The sequence below is a fragment of the Chiloscyllium plagiosum genome, unplaced genomic scaffold, assembly GCF_037043375.1.
Source record: "Chiloscyllium plagiosum isolate Xiang-an unplaced genomic scaffold, Cpla_swu_hap1 HiC_scaffold_1, whole genome shotgun sequence".
Taxonomy (NCBI): Eukaryota; Metazoa; Chordata; class Chondrichthyes; order Orectolobiformes; family Hemiscylliidae; genus Chiloscyllium; species Chiloscyllium plagiosum.
The window spans coordinates 153,321,295-153,346,797 of NW_028270139.1; the positions used below are offsets into that span (position 1 = coordinate 153,321,295).

The 25,503-nt window shown below is 46.7% G+C and overlaps 1 pseudogene across 1 annotated transcript; it reads right to left on the reverse strand.

Moving 5' to 3' along the window:
• Positions 1–1,231: 1,231 nt before the first annotated feature.
• On the reverse strand, positions 1,232–25,503 carry LOC122553402 (apolipoprotein L3-like; annotated as a pseudogene). Its single transcript, XR_015759979.1, has 4 exons — positions 25,087–25,503; positions 11,899–11,981; positions 6,896–6,911; positions 1,232–2,848 (listed from the first exon to the last, which is right to left on the reverse strand). The product of XR_015759979.1 is annotated as an apolipoprotein L3-like (transcript).

Below are 25,503 nucleotides of genomic sequence, written 5' to 3' on the forward strand. Positions count from 1 at the left end.
CATTAACTACAATTAAGATGAGCCATGCCCACTCCCAACTGGTGCATTGTCACTGTTTCTCTGTCACTATTATTCTCCTGTTCATTCCCATTCTATCTGATTCATTCAGGAGCCCTAGAAAAAAACGTTGCATTCCAGGTTTTAAAAAGATGTTTTCATGATATCTTTAGAACAGCCCAAACAAATATTTCTGTGTGGTTTCAAGCATCACCAAATTAGCTTTTATTGTTTGTTTTGCAAAATGCAATTCTCTCCAAAATACCTTTTTTTCTCTCAAACTCATCCCAAGTTCCAATTTGGAAACAGGAAACATGAGGGTTTGTTTTATGTGTAGCCTCAGCAGTATTGGTGGGCTGACCGGTTTCACAAATGTGTCTTTAGTTTCTTCCCAAACCATCTTTCCCACTTGTCGATAAAAATTAAAGCCACCAAAGCTGTTGCCATTGGCTGTGGTTTCAAATTCAAATTTAAAGACTTTCGTTTTTTGGTTAAACTTCAATTAAATTTGCCATTGCGTGCTTGAACTAGCTACTTGTATTAAGTTATTTTATCAAACCCGTGGCTAATCCACCCAGCCAGCACATCCCTGGACACTATGGGCAATTTAGCACAGCCAATCCACCTAACCTGCACATCTTTGGATTGTGAGAGGAAACTGGAGCACCCCCACACAGAAATGAGGGAAATGTGTAAACTCCACGCCAACAGTCACCTGGAATCAAACCTGGATCCCCGGTGCCATGAAGCAGCAGTGCTAACCACTGAGCCACCAGCCACTCTTAAATATTGCAATACCCTTTTGGATGGGGATCTGGCACATTATTTCAGGAGCATTGATGACTGAAATCAAGGACCTATCAAACTTGTTCAAGGAGAAGATTGTATTTACATCAAATGTTGTCAGTACTGTCATGGCAGGAGTAGGGATCATTGCATATTCTATGCATAACGCATTGGTGCGTTATGATTATTATCATGGACATATTGGTACCAGTCATCTTACTGGTTCTTTACAGTTGGGCACAATGGATGAGTTGCTGATGGCTGTCACATAATTGGCAGAATTCTTCACAGGTGCTGCACCCTCATCTCTGTATCTCCACAGTGAAAGGATGTGAATATGGAGGGGAACCAGGCAAGGTGATAAGTTTGCTGTTTTTGGAGCGCAACCACCCCCCACCCCCGCTCTCTAGACCAAAGACAAAGACTCAGAAAGCAGGCAGGATTCGGTTATGTGGCAGACTTTATTCCTGTTCAAGCAGCAACTTCATGCAGAGAGAGGACCAAAGATCTTCTCCGAATCCAGCCTCATCATAAGAGCCTGATCATTCTCTTAATCTTCAGCTCAGATTGGAAGAGAGATCAAAGACATTGGTTTTTACAGTAAAATATAGCATTTTTGTACATTTTGTGTTACAAACCTCATATACAATGTGGTCACTGTGACCTTGCCCTTATTCAATACACCCAGCCCCCTATTGTGAAACGCCTAAACAATGATGGGCATTCCAATGGACAGCCCCAAGTTCACATAATCTCACAGTGTTTAACAGACATTAGAATCTCCAGGCCTTGGAATCCTTTTATGCATCTATTAATTTGCAGTCCAAGGTTCCTGGATATACTCCTTTGGACCTGTCCAGACTTGCTTATCCTTCAGGACTGTTTGAATCTGTTGCCCCTTGTATTCCTTTGCTGTCTCAATCAAATTCTCTTATTATTCTTATATTTTCCACCTGCACCATGCCCCCCCCCCCCCCCTTATATCCATAAAAATACAAAAAACAACTGGCTCTAACCAACTATTGTAAGATTAAAAATGTTAATTCCTATTATAATAGTTATACGTAAAGTTTTACAGCTTCTCATACTGATAGCACTTTTTAACTAATATCTTGCAGGTAATCTATTTCTTTTAGGATTTTTAGAGATAAGAAAAGCATTTCCTGAGACTAGTTAACTTTCACACCCATGTTTAAATGTTTTCCCCTTAATGTAGCAATCTTCAAAGCATGAGAAATACTTCAAATGATTTGGGGAGAGTTGGTACAAATATTGGCGGTTTGAAATTTCGCTAATCACCCATCACCAGTTGAAACTTGCAACTTTCACTATTTCTCGATAAGCGTTTTCATACTCCCCTATTTTCTCATCCGTAGTGTCAGCTGCCTTCTTTATTTCCTGAGCCAGTTGAGTCTTACTTCCTTTATTAAGCTCCGTTGCATCCTTCACTAGATGATACATGTCCCACAGCACGAGAACTCCTGACAGAACCCCTGACACAGCTTTGGCTGCTCTTCAAGCATTTTCGATCACAGTTGAGGTCACAAGAACAGTATTCAAGCTCTTGGCAGCAGCCTGAGTTCCACCAATCACTATGCTTCTGGATATAGGCTCCTCTCTGTTTTCCATCAATAATGTAACTCTCTGCTGTACCTGACGCGGGTTCGCTGACATGATTTTGCTGTCTTCTTTCTAGAGTTCTATGATTTCTTGAAACCTTCCAGAGCCTTTCTTTTGTTTAACATGATCAGTAATAGAGGCTCCAATGTTAGCGACACCACCAGCTGCACGCAGCCCAATTCCCACCCCAGTGAGAGCCAACGATGTACCAAAAGTAAAAGGAGAATAAATTAATCCACCAATGGCCAGAATTCCTCCTGTAACACCTGCTGAAGACCCAGTGATCTTGGCAATGTTCACATCTCTGTGACACGCGTCAATGTGATTGGCTATCTCGCATAGCTCCTTGCTGAAATTTTTCATTTGTGGAATGCGATCTATGAAACTCAACAGGAAATCCTGCACACCATCCCTTCCATTCAGTGAATGATTGTCAACCACTGCCCTGTAAGATTGGAAACATAAAGTCTTTACTAATTTGTTTTCACATGTCTCTGAAACCTGTTGATATAATGCAAATAATCTGCATCCAATCTGCATCCTTGATCTCGTTAAATCTGATATAGACCAGGCCATACCCCTCAAAACACTTCAAGAAAGTAGCCCGGACCCTAACTTTGCCAGTCTTTTTAAGCAGGTGTAACGTGGATATTCCAGGAGGGATGCAGCTGGCCCAACCACTTAGTTTTAAACAAAATAGAATTTATTTGCAAGATTACCAAATGGAACACAAACAAAAGAGAACTGAATATAGAATAACTTACACTCTCCGAAAGCCCAATGGATTATGCCAACTTAATGATGCTGTTCCAAATACTTGCAACAATCCTCATAAACACCCCTTGACACAAAAGGTAAACACAGGGTCTGACAAGAGAGAGAGAGAGATGGCAGAGAGAGTCAGCATGAAACACCTTCATCCATGTGGCTCTTTCTTGAGCCAGCAGTGTCAAACTGAACTGACTGCTTTCAGTGAACAGCCAGACTGTTAAAACCAAACCAAACCAGAGATAACCTGAGCTGGGAGAATTGGCCACTCCCCTTTTATTGTACAAGTGTTTTCTTTAAACTTGAAAGTCTTTTTTCTGAGGCAGTATCTGTTAGCTATAATCAAATTGGCCCTAAAATCCTTCAAACCTAGCCCTTTTGGAAACTGTGCCTTTATGATCTCCTGAAACAAACATTGAGAGCAACGGGCACCCAGTAGATGAAGGGTTTGGAGGTGCAGGAAATCTCTGCCGGATGTGGAATGATCCTTTGGGGCCTTGGATGGGGGTGACAGGAAGGTGTGAGTGCAGGTTTTACACCTCTCGTGGTGGCAGGGGATGGTGCTGGGAGTGAAGGATATGTTGGTAGGGAGCATGGGCCTAACGAGGGAGTCATGGAGGGAATAATCTCTGTGGAATGCTGAAAGTGGTGGGAGGGAAATATATCTCTGGTGGTGGGATCTAACTGTAAGTGGCGGAAATGGCAGAGGATAATGGTAGAGTGGAATGTGAGGACCCGGGGTTCTGTCCTTCTTGTGGTTGGAGGGGTGGGGTTCGAGGGCAGAGTGCAGGAAGTGGAAGAGATGAGCTGAAGGGCACTGTTGACCACGTGGGAGGGGAAATTTAATCTCACAAGAAATTAAGGGCTACGGGGAGAGTGCGGGTAAGTGGTGTTGAAATGCCCATCAGCCATGATTCAATGGCGGAATGGACTCGATGGGCGGAATGGCCTTACTTCCATTTCTATGTCTTATGGTCTTATGGAAATTGCAGTTCTTGAAGTAGGAGGCCATCTGGGATGTTCTGGAGGGAAATTGGTCCTCCCATTAGCAGCTGCAGCAGAGGAAGAGGAATTGGAGTAAGGGGTAATGTTTTCACAGGAGTGGGGTGGGAGGAGGTGTAGTCCAGGCAGCTGTAGGAGTTGGTAGGTTTCAAGTAGATGTCCGTGTTGGATCGTTCACCAGAAATGAAAATGGAGAAGTCCAGGAAGGGGAGGAAGGTGAGGAATAGTGTTTTTACAAGTGGCAGTGGTGTTGGTAGAAGGAGGAGAGATAGTGTTTTTACAGGAGGGGTGTTGGGAGGAGGAGGGATGGTGTTTTTACAGGAGGGGTGTTGGGAGGAGGAGGGATGGTGTTTTTACAGGAGGGGCGTTGGGAGGAGGAGCGATGGTGTTTTTACAGGAGGGGAAGTGGGAGGAGGAGTGATGGTGTTTTTACAGGAGGGGGAGTGGGAGGAGGAGGGATGGTGTTTTTACAGGAGGGAGAGTGGGAGGAGGAGTGATGGCGTTTTTACAGGAGGGGGAGTGGGAGGAGGGAGGGATGGTGTTTTTACAGGAGGGAGAGTGGGAGGAGGAGTGATGGTGTTTTTACAGGAGGGGCGTTGGGAGGAGGAGCGATGGTGTTTTTACAGGAGGGGGAGTGGGAGGAGGAGGGATGGTGTTTTTACAGGAGGGGGAGTGGGAGGAGGGAGGGATGGTGTTTTTACAGGAGGGAGAGTGGGAGGAGGAGGGATGGTGTTTTTACAGGAGGGGGAGTGGGAGGAGGAGGGATGGTGTTTTTACAGGAGGGAGAGTGGGAGGAGGAGTGATGGCGTTTTTACAGGAGGGGGAGTGGGAGGAGGGAGGGATGGTGTTTTTACAGGAGGGAGAGTGGGAGGAGGAGTGATGGTGTTTTTACAGGAGGGGCGTTGGGAGGAGGAGCGATGGTGTTTTTACAGGAGGGGGAGTGGGAGGAGGAGGGATGGTGTTTTTACAGGAGGGAGAGTGGGAGGAGGAGTGATGGTGTTTTTACAGGAGGGGGAGTGGGAGGAGGGAGGGATAGTGTTTTTACAGGAGGGGGAGTGGGAGGAGGAGGGATGGTGTTTTTACAGGAGGGAGAGTGGGAGGAGGAGGGATGGTGTTTTTACAGGAAGGGGAGTGGGAGGAGGAGGGATAGTGTTTTTACAGGAGGGAGAGTGGGAGGGGGCTGGATGATGTTTTACAGGAAGGGTGTTGGAAGGAGGAGGGACAGTGTTTTTACAGGAGGGTGAATGGGAAGAGGAGGGTTAGCATTTTTACAGGAGGGGGTTCCTCCCCCTGCACTATATCTTCCCACGACGACCAATTGCACTCCAGGACATCCCCCGTGGCCTCCTACATCAAGGACTGCATTTTCCCTTCCACGTGGTCAACAACACCCTCCAGCGCAGCTCCTCCTCTTCCTGCACATCCGCCCTTTAACCCCACCCCTCCAACCGCAGCAAGGATAGAACACCACTGGTCCTCAACTTCTACCCCACAAACCTCCAGATACAACGCATCATCCTCTGCCATTAGTGCCACATAGTCAGACCCCACCACCAGAGATATATTTCCCTCCCCACTTCTTTCAGCATTCCGCAGAGATCATCCCCTCGACGACTCCCTCGTTAGGTTCACATTCCCCACCAACCCACTCTCCACTCCCGGCACCTTCCCCTGCCAGTGCAAGAGCTGTAAAACCTGCGCTCATACCTTCCCCCTCACTTTCATCTAAGACCCCAAAGGATCTTTCTACATTGGGCAGAGATTTTCCTGCACATCCAAATAATCATCTACTGGAGGTCCGTTTCTCTCAATGTGGTCTCCTCAATATTGCGGAGACAGGATGCCAGTGCATGGAAAAGTTCAGAGAACATCTCCGGGACACATGCACTAAACAACTCCACTGCCCTGTGGCTGACCACTTCAATTCCCCCTCCCGTTCTGCCAAGTACATGCAATTCTTGGGCCTCCTCCGCTACCAAATCCTCGCCACACTATAACTGGAGGAAAAACAGAGTCTAGATTAGAGTGGTGCTGGAAAAGCACAGCAGGTCAGGCAGCATCCAAGGAGCAGGAAAATCGACGTTTCGGGCAAAAGCCCTTCACCAGGATTCCTGACCTGCTGTCCACTCTAATCTAGACTCTGATCTCCAGCATCTGCAGTCCTCACTGTCACTCAGGAGGAAGAACACCTCATCTTCTGCCATAGGGCCCTCCAACCCCACAAAATTAACATCGCTTTTACCTGTTTCCTCCTCCCCTCCTCCCACCTTATCCCAGATCCAAAGCTCCAACTTGATCTGTCATACCTGTCCATCTTCCTTCCCACCTATCCGCTCCACTCTCTTCTCCGACCTATCACATTCTCCCCCACCTCAATCCACCTATCACATTTCCAGCCACCTTCCTTCCAAGCCCACCCTACCCCATTTATCCCTTGGGCCCATCCCTACATTCCTAATGAAGATCTTATGCTCGAAACGTCGACTCTCCTGCTCCTCGGATGCTGTCTGACCTGCTGTGCTTTTCCAGCACCATACGGTTTGACTCTGATCTCCAGCATCTGCAGTCCTCACTTTCTCCTGTTCCATTCTGGAGTGTATTTCAATGTTGTTGGAATTTCATTCTGTTGGAATGTCTGTGGTACTGGACATAGACACAATGCTCCCTCATTCATAATTTAGAGCGATTCAGTCATAGCACCATTATATAAATTTATGCGTACCTGGATATCTCTGTGGCTGTTAAAAGAATTCAAGAAACATTATTAATATCAGAGAGAAACATTCTGTCAGCCATAAACATCCTGCAAGAGAGCTAAAGTGTCTGCCTAATGTCGACTTTACAGAAAGTTATCAGAATTTATTGTACAAGAACGGGCCATTTGGCCCAACTGCTCAATGCTGGAATTAAATTTGCCCAAACATCCGCTCCATTGCTCACAATTCCCAGGTGCCTTTTCCATGGTAACACAAAATGTTCAGCTATGTAGGTTAAGGAGGGACAAGAGTGGCATGGAATAGTTGTGAGAGATGTGACCTCTAAAGCTGGTGTGTTTGTGGATGGAGAAAAGACTCCAGGATGGTATGCTGCCTCTTTGATGGCAGGGACACAGGTGTCACCCAGTGACTGCACACCATTGTTGTGTGGGCAGGTGACCAACTTGAGGCCATGGTCCACATTAATTAGAAAGAAGGATGAAGGTTTGGAAACAGCATTTAGTTAGATAGGAAATGCATTGAAAAGCGAGACCTCAAGGCAGTGACCATTATTATCAATACCATGTGCTTGGGGGGAACTATTATTATCAAGACAATGTGCTTGGGGGAACAGAGGGTGAAGCAACTGAGAACATGGTTTTGCAAAATGGACTTTAGATTTCTGAGCCATTAGAGCTAGTTCTGGAGCAAGTGGTATCTGTACAAAGTGGGTGTGTTTATACTCGTGAAACAAAAATGAAAATTGCTGGAAAAACTCAGCAGGTCTGGCAGCATCTGTGGTGGGAAAGCAGTGTTAAAGTTTCAGATCCAGTGATCCTTCTTCAGTACTAGACCTGAAACATTAACTCTGCTTTCTCTCCACAGATGCTGTCAGACCTACTGAGTTTTTCCAACAATTATTGTTTTTGTTTCTGATTTCCAGTATCCGGACTTCTTTTGATCATCCTAGTGAACGTTCCCTGAGCTGCCTCCAATGAAATATCTTTCCTTAAGTAAGGTGACCAAACCTGCTTACAGTACTCCAGATGAGCTCTCACCAGGCCCTGTACAGGTACAGTTAGATTTCCCTGCTCAGATATCTCTGACTCCTTCAGGTGTAGGAAGTGCGTCCAACTGCAGCTGTTGTTTGACCGCATGATGGCTCTGGAGCTGCGGATGGACTCACTGTGGAGCACCCGCAATGTTGAGGAGGTCGTGGATAGCACATTTAGCGAATTGGTCACACCGCAGGTTAGAATTGCTGAGGGAGAAAGGGAATGGGTGACCAAAAAGCAGAGAAAGAACAGGAAGGTAGTGCAGGTGTCCCCTGTGGTCATCTCCCTCCAAAACAGGTATACCTGTTGGGGAGATGGCTCACCAGGGGAAGACAGCAGTAGCCAGGTTCATGGCACTGTGGCTGGCTCTGCTGTATAGAAGGGCAGGAAGAAGAGTGGAAGGGCTATAGTCATCGGGGATTCAATTGGAAGGGGAGTAGGTAGGCATTTCTGTGGTCAGAAATGAGACTTGTGAATGGTATGTTGCGTCCCAGGTACACAGATCAGGGATGTCTCAGATCAGATTCAGGACATTCAGAAGCGGGAGGGTGAACAGCCAGCTGTCGTGGAGCATATAGGAACTAATGATATAGGTTAAAAAATCAGGATGAGGTCTTACAAACAGAATTTAGGGAGTTTGGAGCCAAGTTAAAAAGTAGGACCGCAGAGCTAGTAATCTCAGGATTACTACCAGTGTAGAAATGAAAGAATAGGCAGGATGAATGAGTGACTTAAGAGATGGTGCAGGAGGGAGGAGTTCAGATTTTTGGGACATTGGGACCAGAGCTGGAGTAGGTGGGACTATTACAATTGGACAGTCTACACCTGGGCCAGATTGGAATCAATGTCCCAGGGAGTACTTTTCGTAACGCTATGGGGCAGAGTTAAAACTAATGTGGCGGGGGTTGTGAACCAAATGAGGAGGTTAGTGAGCAGTAAGGAGGTTGTAACTAAAGCCTGTAAGGAACGCGACAATGAAGTCAGTGTGACGAAGAAGAAGAGTAGGCAGGGAGCAGATGATGAACATAAAGGGACTGGTGGTCCAAAGTACATTTGTTTTAATGCAACAAGAGGAGAAGGTAAGGCAGATGAACTTAGGGCTTTGATTAGTACCTGGGAGCATGATGTTATTGCTATTACTGAGACTTGTTTGAGGGAAGGGCATGACTGGTAACTAAATATCCCAGGATATAGATGCTTCAGGTGGAATAGAGAGGGAGGTAAAAGGGTTGGAGGAGTTTCATTACTGGTCAGAAAGAATATCACAGCTGTGCTGAAGGAGGGCGCAGTGGAGGACTCGAGCAGTGAGGCAATATGGGCGGAGCTCAGAAATAGGAAGGGTGTGGTAACCTTGTTGGGAGTGTACTACAGGCTTCCCAACAGTGAGCATGAAGTAGAGGTACAAATATGGAAACAGGGTGGTGGTGACAGGAGATTTTAATTTTCACAACATTGACTGGGATTCACTTAGAATGAGAGGTCTAGATGGAGCAGAATTTGTAAGGAGCATCCAGCAGGGTTTTATAGAGCAATATGTAAATAGTCCAACTCGGGAAGGGACCATACTGGACCTGGTGTTGGGGAATGAGCCCAGCCAGGTGGTTGAAGTTTCAGTAGAGGATTACTTTGGGAATAGTGATCACAATTCCATAAGTTGTAGAATACTCATGGACAAAGACGAGAATAGGAAAGTGCTACATTGAGGGAAGACCAACATAGAACATAAAACAATACAGCGCAGAACAGGCCCTTTGGCCCTCGATGTTGCGCCGACCTGTGAACTATTCTCAGCTTGTCCCCCTACACTATCCCATCATCATCCATGTGCTTATCCAAAGATTATTTAAATCTCCCTAATGTGGCTGAGTTAACTACATGAGCAGATGGGGCATTCCACGCCCGTACCAATCTCTGCATAAAGAACCTGTCTCTGACATCTGTCTTACATCTATCACCCCTCAATATGTAGTTATGGCCCCTCATACAAGGTGACGTCATCATCCTAGGAAAAAATCTTTCACTGTCTAACCTATCTAATCCTCTGGTTACCAAAATTCGGCAGGAGTTGGGGAGCAGCTGTAAATCCACATTTGATATGTCGGAAGTTTTTAAAGAGAGGATGATTAGAGTGCAGGATAGACATGTCTCTGTGAAAATGAGGGATAGAAATGGTAAGATGGGGATAGATGTTTGATTACTCTAGGTCAAGCTGGCATAAGGAGGGACGACGTGTTGGGTATTCTAAAAGGCATTAAGGTGGACAAGTCCCCAGGTCCGATGGGATCGATCCCAGGTTACTGAGGGAAGTGAGAGAGGAAATAGCTTGGGCCTTAACAAATACTTTTGCTGCATCACTGAGCACTGGTGAAGGTTCCAGTGGACTGGAGAATTGCTAATGTTGCCCCCTTGTTTAAAAAGGGTAGTAAGGATGGTCCAAGTAATTATAGACCGATGAACCTGACGTCAGTGGTAGGGAAGCTGCTGGAGAAGATACTGAGGAATAGGATCTATTTACATTTGGAAGAAAATTGGCTTATCAGTGATAGGCAACATGGTTTTGTGCAAGGAAGGTTATGTCTTGCCAACTTAATAGCATTCTTTGAGGCGGTGACAAAGTTGTTTGATGAGGTTCCCCATGGTAGACTGATGGAGAAAGTGAAGTCACATGGGGTCCAGGATGTACTAGATAGATGGATAGAGAGCTGACTGGGTAACAGGAAACAAGAGAGTAGTATTGGAAGGGAGTTTCTCAAAATGGCGAATCGATGTTCCACAGGGATCCGCGCTGGATTACTATTGTTTGTGATATACATAAATGATTTGGAGGAAAGGATAGGTGGTCTGATTAGCAAATTTGCAGATAACACTACGATTGGTGGAGTAGCAGAGAGTGAAGGGGACTATCAGAATATAGATAGATTGGAGAGATGGGCAGAGAAATGGCAGGTGGAGTTCAATCCGGCAAATGCGAGGTGATGCATTTTGGAAGATTTAATTCAAGAGTGAACTATACGGTAAATGGAAAAGCCGCTGGGGAAAATTGATGTACAGAGAGATCTGGTCAACTGCACCCTGAAGGTGGCAATGCAGGTCAATAGAGTGGTCAAGAAGGTATACGGCATGCTCTCCTTCATCGGATGGGGTATTCCACATCCCTTGTAACCCAAAGTTCCTTCACCTTACCATCCCTTCCTTGCCTCAGTGGGACAAACATGTCCAGCACTATCAGCAAGTGGTTCCGAGAGCACCTGCAAAGCGATATACTTATTGTTGAGGGGAACGGCCACAGGGGATCCCTGCACTGTCTGCGTATTCCCTTTCCCTCTCCTGACAGTCACCCAGCTACCTTTATGCTGTAACTTAGGTGTGACTACCTCTCTATAACTCCTCTCCATCATCGCTCAGGCTCCCGAGTGATCCAGAGTTCATCCGGCTTCAGCTCCAGTTCCCTAATGCGGTCTGTGAGCAGCTGGAGTTGGATGCACTTCTCGCAGGCGAAGTCAGCAGGGACACCAGTAGTAACCCTTACCTCCCACATCCTGCAGGGGGAGCATGCAACTGCCCGAGCCTCCATCCCCTCTGCTTTAAATTGCCAAGAGAGATTCAATAAATTAATCAAAACACTTTACGATACCAACCTTGCTTGAGAGTCTTTTTTTTTGGTTAGAGGAGTAGGATTAATGGGAGACATTACACGTGTAGTGTCCCACGTTCAGCCACAACCCCAAATATATTAGTTCACGGGCCCAGCAATCCCCATGTCTGTGTCTGCTCTTGTTTAGCCCTCCTTCGGCCTATTTATGAGGTAAGTCTTTACGAGGGAAACTTACCTTCCTAACAGCCCCCAGTCTGTACTCTCACCTCTCCCACTGCTGCAAATGGAGGCTGCTGATTCACAAGGTAAGTCTTTAACAACAAAGATAATCTTACTTTCTCAACCGTTTAAATAAAATTTCTCAAATATTTCATGTTACCTGTTCGCAGCTGTATTTCCCTTGGAGGAGCGTAATAGTCCATCCGCAACATTCACACTGTGACTGCAAAGAAATGCTTCTGACTGAAAAATAAAAATCCAGCATGAAAGAGTCATAGAGACAGACAGCCATGGAGTCACAGCTCAGAAAACAGATCCTTCAGTCCAACATGTCTGCACTGACCAGACATCCCAATCTCACAAATTCTCATTTGACAGCGTTTGGCCCAAAACCCCCTGAAACCTTCTTATTCATGTACCCAGCCAGCCTCTGTGACTTGGTCTTGGCTCTGCCCTCTGCAACTGGATCCTCAGCTTTCTGACCCACAGACTAGAGCCAGTGAAGATAGGTAACTGTACCTCCTCCACAATAACACTCAACACCAGAGCCCCACAAGGATGTGTCCACTTCCCCCTACTGTACTCCCTGTACACCCGCGACTGTGTTGCCAAATTTCATGAGATGAATGCCATCTATACGTTCGCTGACGACACCACCATAGGATGGTTATCTAACAACGACGAGTCATACTACAGAAGGGAGATATTGGGCTTGGTGAAACCTCAATGATGTTACCTTTCAGCCTCCAACACTCCAGGGAACACAGCCCTAAACTATTCAGCCTCTCCCTATAGCTCAAATCCTCCAACACTGATAACATCCTTGTAAATCTTTTCTGAACTCTTTCAAGTTTCACAACATCTTTCCAATAGGAAGGAGACCAGAATTGCATGAAGTATTCCAAAAGTGGCCTAACCAATGTCCTGTACAGCTGCAACATGGCCTCCCAACTCCTATACTCAATACTCTGACCAATGAATGAAAGTATACCAAACACCTTCTTCACTATTCTATCTACCTGCGACTCCACTTTCAAGGAGCTATGAACCTGCACTCCAAGGTCTCCTTGTTCAGCAACACTCCCTTGGACATTACCATTAAGTGTATAAGTTCTGCTAAGATTTGCTTTCCCAAAATACGGCACCTCACACTTATCTGAATTAAACTCAGTTTGTTACTTCTCAGCTCATTGTCCCATCTGATCAAGATCAAGTTATAATCTGAGTTAACCTTCTTTGTTTAGATTAGAGTGGTGCTGGAAAAGCACAGCAGGTCAGGCAGCATCCAAGGAGCAGGAAAATTGACGTTTTGGGCAAAAGCCCTTCATCAGGAATAGAAGCAGGGAGCCTCCACGGTGGAGAGATAAATGTAGGGGGGTGTGGGTTGGGGCTGGGGAGAAGGTAGCAAAGAGTACAGTAGGTGAATGGGCGTGGGGATGGAGGTGATAGGTCAGAGGGGAGGGTGGAGCAGATAGGTGGGAAGGAAGATTGGCAGGTAGGACAGGTCTTGAGGGCGGTGCTGAGTTGGAAGATTGGAACTGGGGTAAGGTGGGGGGAGGGAAAATGAGGAAACTGGTGAAGTCCACAATGATGCCCTGGGGTTGAAGTGTTCCAAGTTGGAAAATGAGACGTTCTTCCTCCAGGCGTCGGATGGTGGAGGAGGCCCAGGACCTGCATGTCCTCGGCAGAGTTGGAGGGGGAGTTGAAATGTTGAGCCATGGGGCATTGGGATTGATTGGTGCGGGTGTCCCAGAGATGTTCCCTGAAGCGCTCTGCTAGGAGGTTTCCAGTCTCCCCAATGTAGTGGAGACCGCATCGGGAGCAATGGATACAATAAATGATATTGGTGGATGTGCAGGTGAAACTTTGATGGATGTGGAAGGCTCCTTTGGGGCCTTGGATGGAGGTGAGGGAGGAGGTGTGGGCGCAGGTTTTGCAATTCCTGCGGTGGCAGGGGAGGGTGCCAGGATGGGAGGGTGGGTTGTTGGGGGGCATGGACCTGACCAGGTAGTCACGGAGGGAACGGTCTTTGTGGAAAGCGGAAAGGGGTGGGGAGGGAAATATATCCCTAGTGGTGGGGTCCGTTTGGAGGTGGCGGAAATGTCGTCGGATAATACGGTTAATGAGAAGGTTGGTAGGGTGTAAAGTGAAGACCAGGGGCGTTCTGTCCTTGTTATGGTTGGAGCGGTGGGGTTTGAGGGCGGAGGTGCGGGATGTGGACGAGATGCGTTGGAGGGCATCTTCAACAACGTGAAAAGGGAAATTGTGGTCTCTAAAGAAGGAGGCCATCTGGTGTGTTCTATGGTGGAACTGGTCCTCCTGGGAGAAGATATGCTGGAGGCGGAGGAATTGGGAATATGGGATGGCATTTTTGCAGGAGGTGGGGTGGGAAGAGGTGTAATCCAGGTAGCTGTGGGAGTCGGTGAGTCATCAATGTAGCAGAGGAAGAGTTTTGAAGTGGTGCCTGTGTAACTACGGAAGATGGAGTGTTCTATGTAGCCAACAAAGAGACAGGCATAGCTGGGGCCCATACGTGTGCCTATGGCTACCCCCTTGGTCTGGAGGAAGTGGGAGGATTCAAAGGAGGAATTGTTAAGGGTAAGGACCAGTTCAGCCAAACGAATGAGAGTGTCAGGGGAAGGGTACTGTTGGGGATGTTGGGAAAGGAAGAAACAGAGGGCTTGGAGGCCCTGGTCATGGCGGATGGAGGTGTAGAGGGATTGGATATCCGTGGTGAAGATGAGGTTACATTGATGACTGCATTGGCGCCACCTCATGCTCCCACGAGGAGGTTGAGCAGTTCTTCAACTTCACCAACACATTCCACCCCAAACTTAAATTCACCTGGACATCTCTGACACCTCCCTCCCCTTCCTGGACCTCTCCATCTCCATTAATGACGACCAACTTGACACTGACATTTTTGCAAACCCACCGACTCCCACAGCTACCTGGATTACACCTCTTCCCACCCCACCTCCTGCAAAAATACCATCCTGGATTCCCAATTCCTTCGCCTTCGCCGTATCTGCTCCCAGGAGAACCAGTTCCACCACAGAACACACCAGATGGCCTCCTTCTTTAGAGACTGCAATTTCCCTTCTCACGTGGTTAAAGATGCCCTCCAACGCATCTCGTCCACATCCCACACCTCCGCCCTCAAAGCCCACCCCACCAACTTTAACAAGGACAGAACCCCCCCCCGGTCCTTACCTTCTCCCCTACCAACCTTCGCATAAACCAAATCATCCACTGACGTTTCTGCCACCTCCAAACGGACCCCACCACCAGGGATATATTTCCCTCCCCACGCTTTTCCACCTTCCACAAAGACCGTTCCCTCCGTGACTACCTGGCCAGGTCCACGCCCCCCTACAAATCACCCTCCTGTCCTGGCACCTTCCCCTGCCACCGCAGGAACTGCAAAACCTGCGCCCACGCCTCCTCCCTCACCTCCATCCAAGGCCCCAAAGGAGCCTTCCACATCCATCAAAGTTTCACCTGCACATCCACCAATATCATTTATTGTATCCATTGCTCCCGATGTGGTCTCCTCTACACTGGGGAGACTGGACGCCTCCTAGCAGAGCGCTTCAGGGAACATCTCTGGGACACCCGCACCAATCAACCACACCGCCCTGTGGCCCAACATTTCAACTCCTCCCTCTCCCACTCTGCCGAGGACATGCAGGTCCTGGGCCTCCTCCACTGCCACCCCTCACCACCCGATGCCTGGAGGAAGAACGTCTCATTTTCCAACTCGGAACATTTCAACCCCATGGTATCAATATGGACTTTACCAGTTTCCTCATTTCCCATCCCCCCACCTTTCCTCAGTTCCAACCTTCCAGCTCAGCACTGTCCTCATGAGCTGTCCTACCTGCCAATCTCCTTTCCCACCTATCTGCTCCACCCTCCCCTCTGACCTATCACCTCCATTCCCACCCCCATTCACCCATTGTACTCGTTGCTACCTTCCCCCATCCTTCCCTCTGACCTATCACCTTCATCCCCACTCCCATTCACCTATTGTACTCTTTACTGCCTTCTCCCCACCGCAGCCCCCCCCCCCCCCCCCACCCCGCCCCCGCTTCCCCATTTATCTCTCCACCCTGGAGACTCCCTGCCTCTATTCCTGATGAAGGGCTTTTGCCCGAAATGTCCATTTTCCTGCTCCTCGGATTCTGCCTGACCTGCTGTGCTTTTCCAGCACCACTCTAATCTAGACTCTGGTTTCCAGCATTTGCAGTCCTCACTTTAACCTCACTTTATCCCTCTTATGCACAAATTAGATAAATGATGAATAGTAGTGGACCAAGCACCGATCCTTGTAGCACTCCACTGGTCACAGGCCTCCAGTCTGAAAAACAACTTCATGAAGAAAAGAGGAGAACATGCCACCCTCTACATCAATAGAGCTGAGGGTGATAGGGTGGAGAGTGTCAAGATCCTCGGAGTGACGATAACCAACAACCTGCCCTGGACTTCCCACCGAGATGCAACAGTCAAAAAGGCACAACAATGCCTTTCCTTCCTCAGGTGGCTCAGGAACTTTGGCATGTCCATAAGGACCCTCACCAACCCCTGCAGGTGCCTCATTGAGAGCATACTATCCAGGGGTATAACAGCTTGGGATGGCAACTGCTCTGTTCAGGACCCTAAGAAACTACAGAAGGTTGTGTGAATAGCCCAGACCATCACGGAAACCAACCTTCCATCCATGGACTCCATGTACACTTCTCATTGTCATGGAAAGGATGCCAACATCATCAGGGCCTCCTCCCACCTCAATAATGATCTCCTACAATGTTTTCCTTCAGGCAGAAGATACAGATGCCTGAACACACATACCAGCAGGTTCAGGAACAGCTTCTTCCCGGCCATTATGAGATTGTGGAATGGTCTCTCTAGTCTCAAATAATGCTGATATTGCTAATGCTGATCTTGTCTAGTTCACCCACTGTGCAATAGAGGGTATGCCTATGCCTCTATGACCTGTATGCATCTGTCTAAGTCTTTTTGATCTATACACCTTTGCTTCCTGTGATCTGTCTGTACTGCTCCCAAACAAAGCTTTTCACTGTACTTCGGTACATGTGACAAGAAGTCAATCATCATCAATCACCGTCAAATGTACCACCTCCACTAGCTCTGCTCATTCCATACCCACCACCCTCCGCATGAAAATATTACCCCTCAGGTCCCTCTTAAATATTTCCCCTCTCAGCTTAAATCCTATATCCTCTAGTTTTGAACTCCCCCACTGCAGGAAATGAAACCTTGGCTATTCACTCTACCCATGCCCTTGATGATTTTATAAACTTTGAGAAGGTCATCTCTCAGCCTCCAATGCTCCAGGGAAAAAAAAAATCCTCAGCCTCCTCAGCCTCTCCCTTATAACTCAAACCCTCCAACTCCAGCAACATTGTAGTCAGTCCTTTCTGCACCTTCTCAAGTTTAACAGTATCCTTCCTGTAGAAGGGTGACCAGAATTGAATGCAATATTCTAAAAGTGATCTCACCCATATCCTGTACGGGTTGCAACATGACACCCCAACTCCTATATTGAATATTCTGACCAATGAAGTTGCTTTTGAACAACACGGTTAAAGTCAAAGTGTTAAAATGAAAGGTTGTTTGATGATAAATTTGCAGAGAAAAAGTGTTATTTCATCAAAAACAGGGAAGTTAGGGCAAATAGCTACAAATTCATTAAAATTTTAAAAACACCATAAATATTCACCCTTACAATTTATTATTTTTTCATTTAATTTATTATTTAAATCTTCATTTAATTTATAATTTATATGATTCTAATTGAATGAAGTTTTAGAACTAGATCATAAGCACAAACTATCCTTTCCCCACTGATAATTTGTACTTACCAGCTCAGAGACAATAATGGTGGATTCACAGTCAGCCGGGCTTGATCCACAGCAGACTTCTCTGAGCAAAGGCACTGAGAACCCCATTTATATACTCACAGGCTCTGTGAAACTGAAACCCTAGTATGTAAGGAAAAAGCTGCCAAAAGAAATCACAACATGAAAAATCTGATAAAATGCCACATTCAGATGTGAGGAAGAGCTCAGCATTGTTTGGAAAGTGCATGACTTAGATTGTTTCAGTTGGCAATGTATACATGTTCAGGATACTGTCCAGGTAAAAACAATGACTGCAGATGCTGGAAACCAGATTCTGGATCGGTGGTGCTGGAAGAGCACAACAGTTCAGGCAGCATCCGAGGAGCAGCGAAATCGACGTTTTGGGCAAAAGCCTTTGCCAGGATACTGTCCAGTCAACCCCCTTGGTCTTTGAGTAATGTCGGCTGCAGTGGGACTGCACCCAAATCCTGACACAGCTGACTCCTTTAGAATTGCCAGGGAAATTGAAAATTCCAATGTGGAATTCCCCGGCACATAGAATCCTGTGGACAAGCTGCTTAATGTTCGAGAATTCAGACAGTACTCATGAGCTTAAGTTTAACAGTTACTTAGAGAATATTATAGGATTAAATATCCACTCAATCACCACAGTAATTATACAGTCGAAGAGCCTGCCAACCCTGCCATTCAGCTCCCTGCCCGACCCAACACACAACACCTCTGTGATCCATACCTACCCTTCCCCAATACCCCACCCTGACCTTACACTGACCCCTCTCAATCTGACACCATTTCCACTATGAGACTTGAAATTCAAAGCTCGCAGCCCAACTGTCCCTTCTGCCTGACTGTCCACCTTTCCCCCCCCCACCAATTCCGAACACCATCGCCTCCATCCCAATCCCAATACCCCCATAACCTTCCATTTCTCATGGCTAACCCACCTAGCCTGCACATCCCTGAGCACTCTGGGCAGGTTAGCGTGGCCAATCCACCTATCCTGTACATCTTTGGGCTTTGAGAGGAAACCAGAGCACCCAAGGAAACCTGCACAGACATGGGGAGAACGTGTAAGCTCCACACAGACACCTGAGGGCGGAATCAAACTTGCTACTGTGAGGTAGCAGTGCTGCCTACTGAGGAAGGAGAGAGAGATGAAATCTTACAGAGAGCACATGATAAGGATGCTTACATGCAACGGCCATGATTGTTTGCGGCTATAAATGATAATGTGCAGCCTTGGACTGGGAATAACCAGTTGATGAAATACAAGTCCATGCTGGGGTGGGGCAGCATTATTGCATCAGTGGATCCATGTTTAATATAATTGACCTCAGCAAGGTTTCAAATTCATGCAATGTTACTCTGCCCTGAAGGAAAGAGCAGTAACTTGCTTCATCCTACTCTTCTTGCGATGGCAGCCATTTTGTGACATCATCGCATGGCTGACATTGGTTTGAAGGTGAGAAATTTCAATTTCTTGTGAGTGAATCGCAGACTCTGAAAATGTGGGATGATCGTGGCCAAGCACCTGCTTTTTGTTTCATGACAGGACTTTGCTTTATCTGGTTTGTTGGAGGAGGCAAAGAGAATCGGATGTGGGATAGAAAGGAGATGGATTGAACTAACCATGCAATGAATATGCATGGATATTCCCACTCAGTATCAAGATCCTAAAGTTGCCATTTAAAGCTTAAAGGGAAACTTAGCAAATCACTTTTTTGCTGACAAGCCACTGATTTCTCACCAAGTCCTATTCATATACCCAACCAAATGCCTTCTAAATGTTGCAATTGTACCAGCCTCCATCACTTTCTCTGGCAGCTCATTCCATACACGCGCTACCCTCTGGGTGAAAACATTGCCTCTTAGGCCGCTTTTAAATTTTTCACCTCTCACCCTAAACCTATGCCCTCTAGTTCTGGACTCTCCCCACCCAGGGAAAAGACCTTGTCTACTTACCCTCTCCATGCCTCTCATGATTTTATAAATCTCTATAAGGTCACCCCTCAGCCTCCGACACTGCAGGGAAAACAGTCCCAGCCTCTCCCTACAGTTCAAACACTCCAACCATGGCAACACCCTTATAAATCTTTTCTGAGCCCTTTTAAGTTTCAGATTGCGATTATGAGGTCTTTGATTCTGTCATTATCCCAGTGTTAGATTGGGTATTTAATTCTCTAACCTTCTCCAGGTAACTATTAATCTTAAGCACGTGGAATCCATCCAAAATCTCCATTTGTATGGGGTTTGTCCAAAATGACACAGACAGGGGAATTTTCAATTGGAATTTTCAATTTCACCGTCAATTTCTGAGGATTCAGCTGGGTCAGGGTTGCTCTGTAGTAGCAACACACCACTTTAGCCCTACGTGGCAGTAAAGAGCAACCTGATTGACCAGTGACATACACTGGACAATAATCATTGCCAACGAATCCAGTCTAGGCCACACACTGGTGAAGTAACGCTAACCTCTCAGATAATGTAGTTCCAGCACTCATCGAAACTCTGTACTATCATTGTATCTTCCATCATTGTATAACTAAGGCATTTGTCTATTTCTGAGGAAAAACATGTTTCTATTCATATCCTTAGTGGATGTTACAGTGATGTCAAACAGAGGGACCCAGTGATTCAGGTACATGGTTTGTTAAAAGTTGCATTACAGGAAGACAGGATGGTGAAGCAGATGTTTAACACGCCTTCCTTCAATCCTCAGACCATTGAGTATAAGAGTGGGACATTATGGTGAGATTGTACAGGGTGTTGGTGAGGCCACGTTTGGAGAAATCAGCAGTTCTGGTTGCCCTGCTGTAGGATGTATATTATTAAATGGAAAGGGTTCAGAAAATATTGGCCAGGAATGGAGGGTTTGAGCTATAGGGAGAGGCTGGATAGGCTGAAACCTTTTTCAGTGCAGCATCGGAGGTTGAGGGGTGACCTTTTCGAGGTTTACATAATCCTGAGAGGCATTAAAAAAGGTGAATAACTAAATAGGGTGGGAGTATTCAAAACTAGGCAGCATGCTTTTATGATGAGATTTGCAAAAGAGAAAGGGACCTGAGGGACAGCATTTTTACACGGAGAGTGCTTTGTATATGGAATGACCTGCCAGAGGAAGTGGTAGATACAGGTGCAGTTGCAACATTTAAAAGACATTTGAACAGTTGTGTGAATAAAAAAGATTTGCAGGGATATGAGTCAAACAAGTGGCACTGGTTTATTTTGGGGTATTTGGTCGACATGGAATACTTGGACCAAAGTTTTGGTGCTGAAAGGCTCTATGAATTTATGACTATAATTCTTACTGAAATTTTTCCTGTGTCTTTCTGTGTCAATCACATTTGATATCAGTTATCTCAGGCCACTCTTTCCTTGCTGTGCCGGTTCAGAATAAGTAGAATAATTTGAAAAGCCATTGGTTACTAGAAATGTTATGCTTTCAGTTTTGAATGTGTACGTGTAAATTTAATTGACCATCATGAATCTATAATTACCTTGATTATTAACAACAAAGATTTGACATGTTCAATTAAAGTCCACAAAATGGACTCCATTCGGCCCTACAACCTACCCCACTATTCAATAAGATCATGGATGATTGTTTTGAAATGGGAGACAAGTGGGAGAGACGAGGAATGGATGGAATGACAGGAGTGAGGTCTCCAAAGGGAGAGAAGCAGCAACAGAGAAGGAACCATCAAGAGGGGAATTCAAGATGGAAGCAGGGTTTATGAGGGTCAGTGAGATGGAGGGTTTGAGAGGGAAGTGGAGTCTGTGAAGGTCAGTGAGATGGAGGATTTGAGAGGGAAGTGGAGTCTGTGAAGGTCAGTTGCTTCATGGGGATTTTAAGCAGAGGACAGTTTGATCCTAACTAATGCATTCTGGGAATCAATCCCTGCTTTTCCCAGGGCCCTCCTTATGTTCTCCTCTATATCCCTGAGCAGGTCTTTACCTGAACATCCCAGTCCAGGTCTGTTTCTGATCTAGGGAGCAGACAGCTAGGAGGATCTGTTCAAAGTCATCATTCTCTAACTCCGGGAGTGAGATTCTAAACATTTCCCATTTCGGGATGAGGAGAGGGATATTTGTGAACTCATCTACTTTCTTGGCTAATCCGTTCCTCAATGCTCTAACCCCAGCTGATGGCAGTGGGATGCGTGCGCTTGTGATCATCACTTTAATCACAGTGGGCGTTCCCTCCTTTTTCCCTCTCACTCAGTCTTTGGCACGGCCCTGGTAACCACCCAGACTGTCCTCTCTCCACTGGATGGGAGAGGGGAGGGACTGTGTTCAATCACACTGTGGCAACAACATCTGAAATCCCTAGAGACAGAGATCTGGCACTTGCTTTCCCAGAAGGTATCAATGCTGTTTATGCAGATAGGACAAGCTGTAGCTATCACTGCTCATTGCTGGCTTATGCCTGTGTGGAGTTCTTTAATTTTGTCTTCACATAGTCTGTTTCAGAAGATGCTGTGTTTTTTTGTCAACTCAATTGCATTGCACTGGCATTCTCTGCTCATAACTCACTGTCTTGTTGCAATGTCTTTTCTATGTGCCTTATTGTATGCTTCTTTCTCCTAGTTTAATTGAAAGTATAATCTGTCACTCCTTCTGTGTCTCTTTGTAACTTTCCCCCTCGATTCCTTGTACTTTTTATTCAGTTGTAAGAAAGTATTCAAGCATGTGAGGAAATGTGGTAACAATCGCTCCACACAAGTGCTAACCAATGACTATCCATGACAATGGAGAATCTAACCACCAAACCTTGACATTCAATGGCGTTGCCCTCACTGAATGCCCCACTGTCAACATCCTGCAGGTTACCACTGACCAGAAACTCAACTGGACTTGCCATTTAAACACTGTAACTAAAAGAGCTGATCCTGCAGCAAGCGACTCATCTCCTGACTCGCCAAATTCTGTCCACAATCTACAAGGTAAAAGTCAGGAATGTGATAGAATACTCCCCACTTTTCTGGATGGGTGCAGCTCCAACAACACTCAAGAAGTTTGACGCCATCCAGGACAAAGCACTCACTGACACCTCATCGACAAACGTTCACTCCTTCCACCATCGAGGCTCAGTAATAACAGTTTGTAAATTCAGATTTTATGTTTTAGATTTAGATTTTATGTTATTGTCAACGGCACCCAAATACAGAAGGAGAGGACCACTTTGAAAAGTGTATGATGTCACCACACATGACGCCAAGGTACTAAGATGTAAAAACAAAATGAGTAACAACGTAGTCAGAAAAACGAGAGTTCAAGCACTACTCTTTAGAACAGTAGAAAAATAAAGATATAACATAATAGTTATGCTTAAATGCAGTTGTAGTTGAAAGTTGGAAAGGAAATGAGTAAATTTATAGTTGAACAAATTTTGATGAGTCTCCCTACCACCACGCCCACTCCAGTTACAGGCTCCGCCCCCAATCTCAGCTCCACACCTACACCAGATCCCAGGTCCCAGGTCCTAGCTCCCAGCCCCGAAGAGTTTTCACCACGTCCCCTGACCTCCCCCCTCACTGAGGATGAACGATCAGTCCTCAGCAAAGGCCTTACTTTTATCCCCCTGTGCCCACGCATCAATGAATTTAATACACGCCGTGACATCGAACACTTCTTCAGCCGCCTCTGAGCTTACTTTCACAATCAGGACTCCGGCCCACCTTCCGAGGACCCCTTCACCCACCTCCAACACCCTGCATCCACCTGGACACCCCGCACTGGCCTGTTACCCACCCTCGATCTCTTCATCGCCAACCGCCGCCGGGACATTAGCCGCCTCAACCTGTCTACTCTCCTCCCCCACTCCAACCTCTCACCCTCACAACGCGCAGACCTCCACTCCCTCTGCTCCAATCCCAACCTCACCATCAAGCCAGCAGATAAAGGGGGTGCAGTGGTAGTCTGACGCACTGACCTCTACACCGCTGAAGCCAGACGCCAACTCGAGGACACCTCTTCCTACTGTCTCCTCGACCATGACCCCACCCCCATCACCAAACCATCATCTCCCAGAATATACAGAACCTCATCACCTCAGGAGATCTCCCATCCACAGCTTCCAACCTCATAGTCTAGGAACCCCGCACTGCCCAGTTCTATCTCCTTCCCAAGATCCACAAGCCTGACCACCCTGGCCGACCTATTGTCTCAGCATGCTCCTGCCCCACTGAACTCATCTCTACCTATCTCGACACTGTCCTATCCTCCTAGTTTAGGAACTCCCCACCTACGTTCAAGACACCACCCATGCCCTCCACCTCCTCCAAGACTTCCGTTTCCCCGGCCCCCAACGCCTTATCTTCACCACGGATATCCAATCCCTCTATACCTCTATCCGCCATGACCAGGGCCTCCAACCCCTCCATTTCTTCCTCTCCTGACTTCCCCGACAGTACCCTTCCACCGACACTCTCATTCGTTTGGCTGAACAGGACTTCACCCTTAACAATTTCTCCTTAGAATCCTCCCACTTCCTCCAGACCAAAGGGGTAGCCATGGGCACCCGTATGGGCCACAGCTATGCCTGTCTCTTTGTTGGCTACGTAGAACAGTCTATCTTCCATAGTTATACCAGCACCACTCCCCACCTCTTCCTCCGCTAGATCGATGACTGCATCGGCGCCACCTCATTCTCCCGCGAGGAGGTTGAGCAGTTCTTCAACTTCACCAACACATTCCACCCCGAACTTAAATTCACCTGGACATCTCTGACACCTCCCTCCCCTTCCTGGACCTCTCCATCTCCATTAATGACGACCGACTTGACACTGACATTTTTTACAAACCTACCGACTCCCACAGCTACCTGGATTACACCTCTTCCCCAGCACCTCCTGCAAAAATGCCATCCCGTATTCCCAATTCCTTCGCCTCTGCCGTGTCTGCTCCCAGGAGAACCAGTTCCACCACAGAACACACCAGATGGCCTCCTTCTTTAGAGACCGCCATTTCCCTTCTCACGTGGTTAAAGATACCCTCCAACACATCTCGTCCACATCCCGCACCTGATGCCTGGAGGAAGAATGCCTCATCTTCCGCCTCAGAATTCTACAACCCCAGGGCATCAATGTGGACTTCACCAGTTTCCTCATTTCTCCTTCCCCCACCTCACCCCAGTTCGAAACTTCCAGCTCAGCACCGCCCTCATAACCTTTCCTACCTGCCTACCTTCCTTCCCAATCTATCCACTCCACCCTACTCTCTGAACTTTCACCTTCATCCCATCCCCATTCACCCATTGTACTCTTTGCTACCTTCACTCACTCTCGTCTCTGACCTATCACCTCCATCCCCACCCCCACTCACCAATTGTACTCTATGCTACTTTCTCCCCACGCCTACCCCTTCTCATTTATCTCTCCACCCTGCAGGGACCATGCCTCTATTGCTGATGAAGGGCTTTTGCCCGAAACGTTGATTTTCCTGCACCTCGGATGCTGCCTCACCTGCCAAGCTTTTCCAGCACCACTCTGATCCAGACTCGGGTTTCCAGCATCTGCAGTCCTTGTTTTTACCCTGGTTAATCACAGGGTTGATTGTTACTAGAAAATAAAGGGGAGGGGCAGAATGTGGGAATATTATATTGTACTAAGGAACCATCACAGTATGGGGAAATTTGATATTTGTACAAACATAAAGACTTTGTACTTTAATACATGACACATTTGCAATGAGGTAGATGAATTGATGTTGCAAATCAAAGTCGTGAGGATTTTAAACTCATTCCAGGAGTGAGGGTTGGGTTTGGCAGAGGATATTAAAGCTTCCAGAGCAAGGAATAGGACTTGGAAAGGGTCTTGGAAAGGGTCATATAATTTGTAATATAAAAGACATTTTCAAGAGGGTTTATAGCCGTGTAAAAG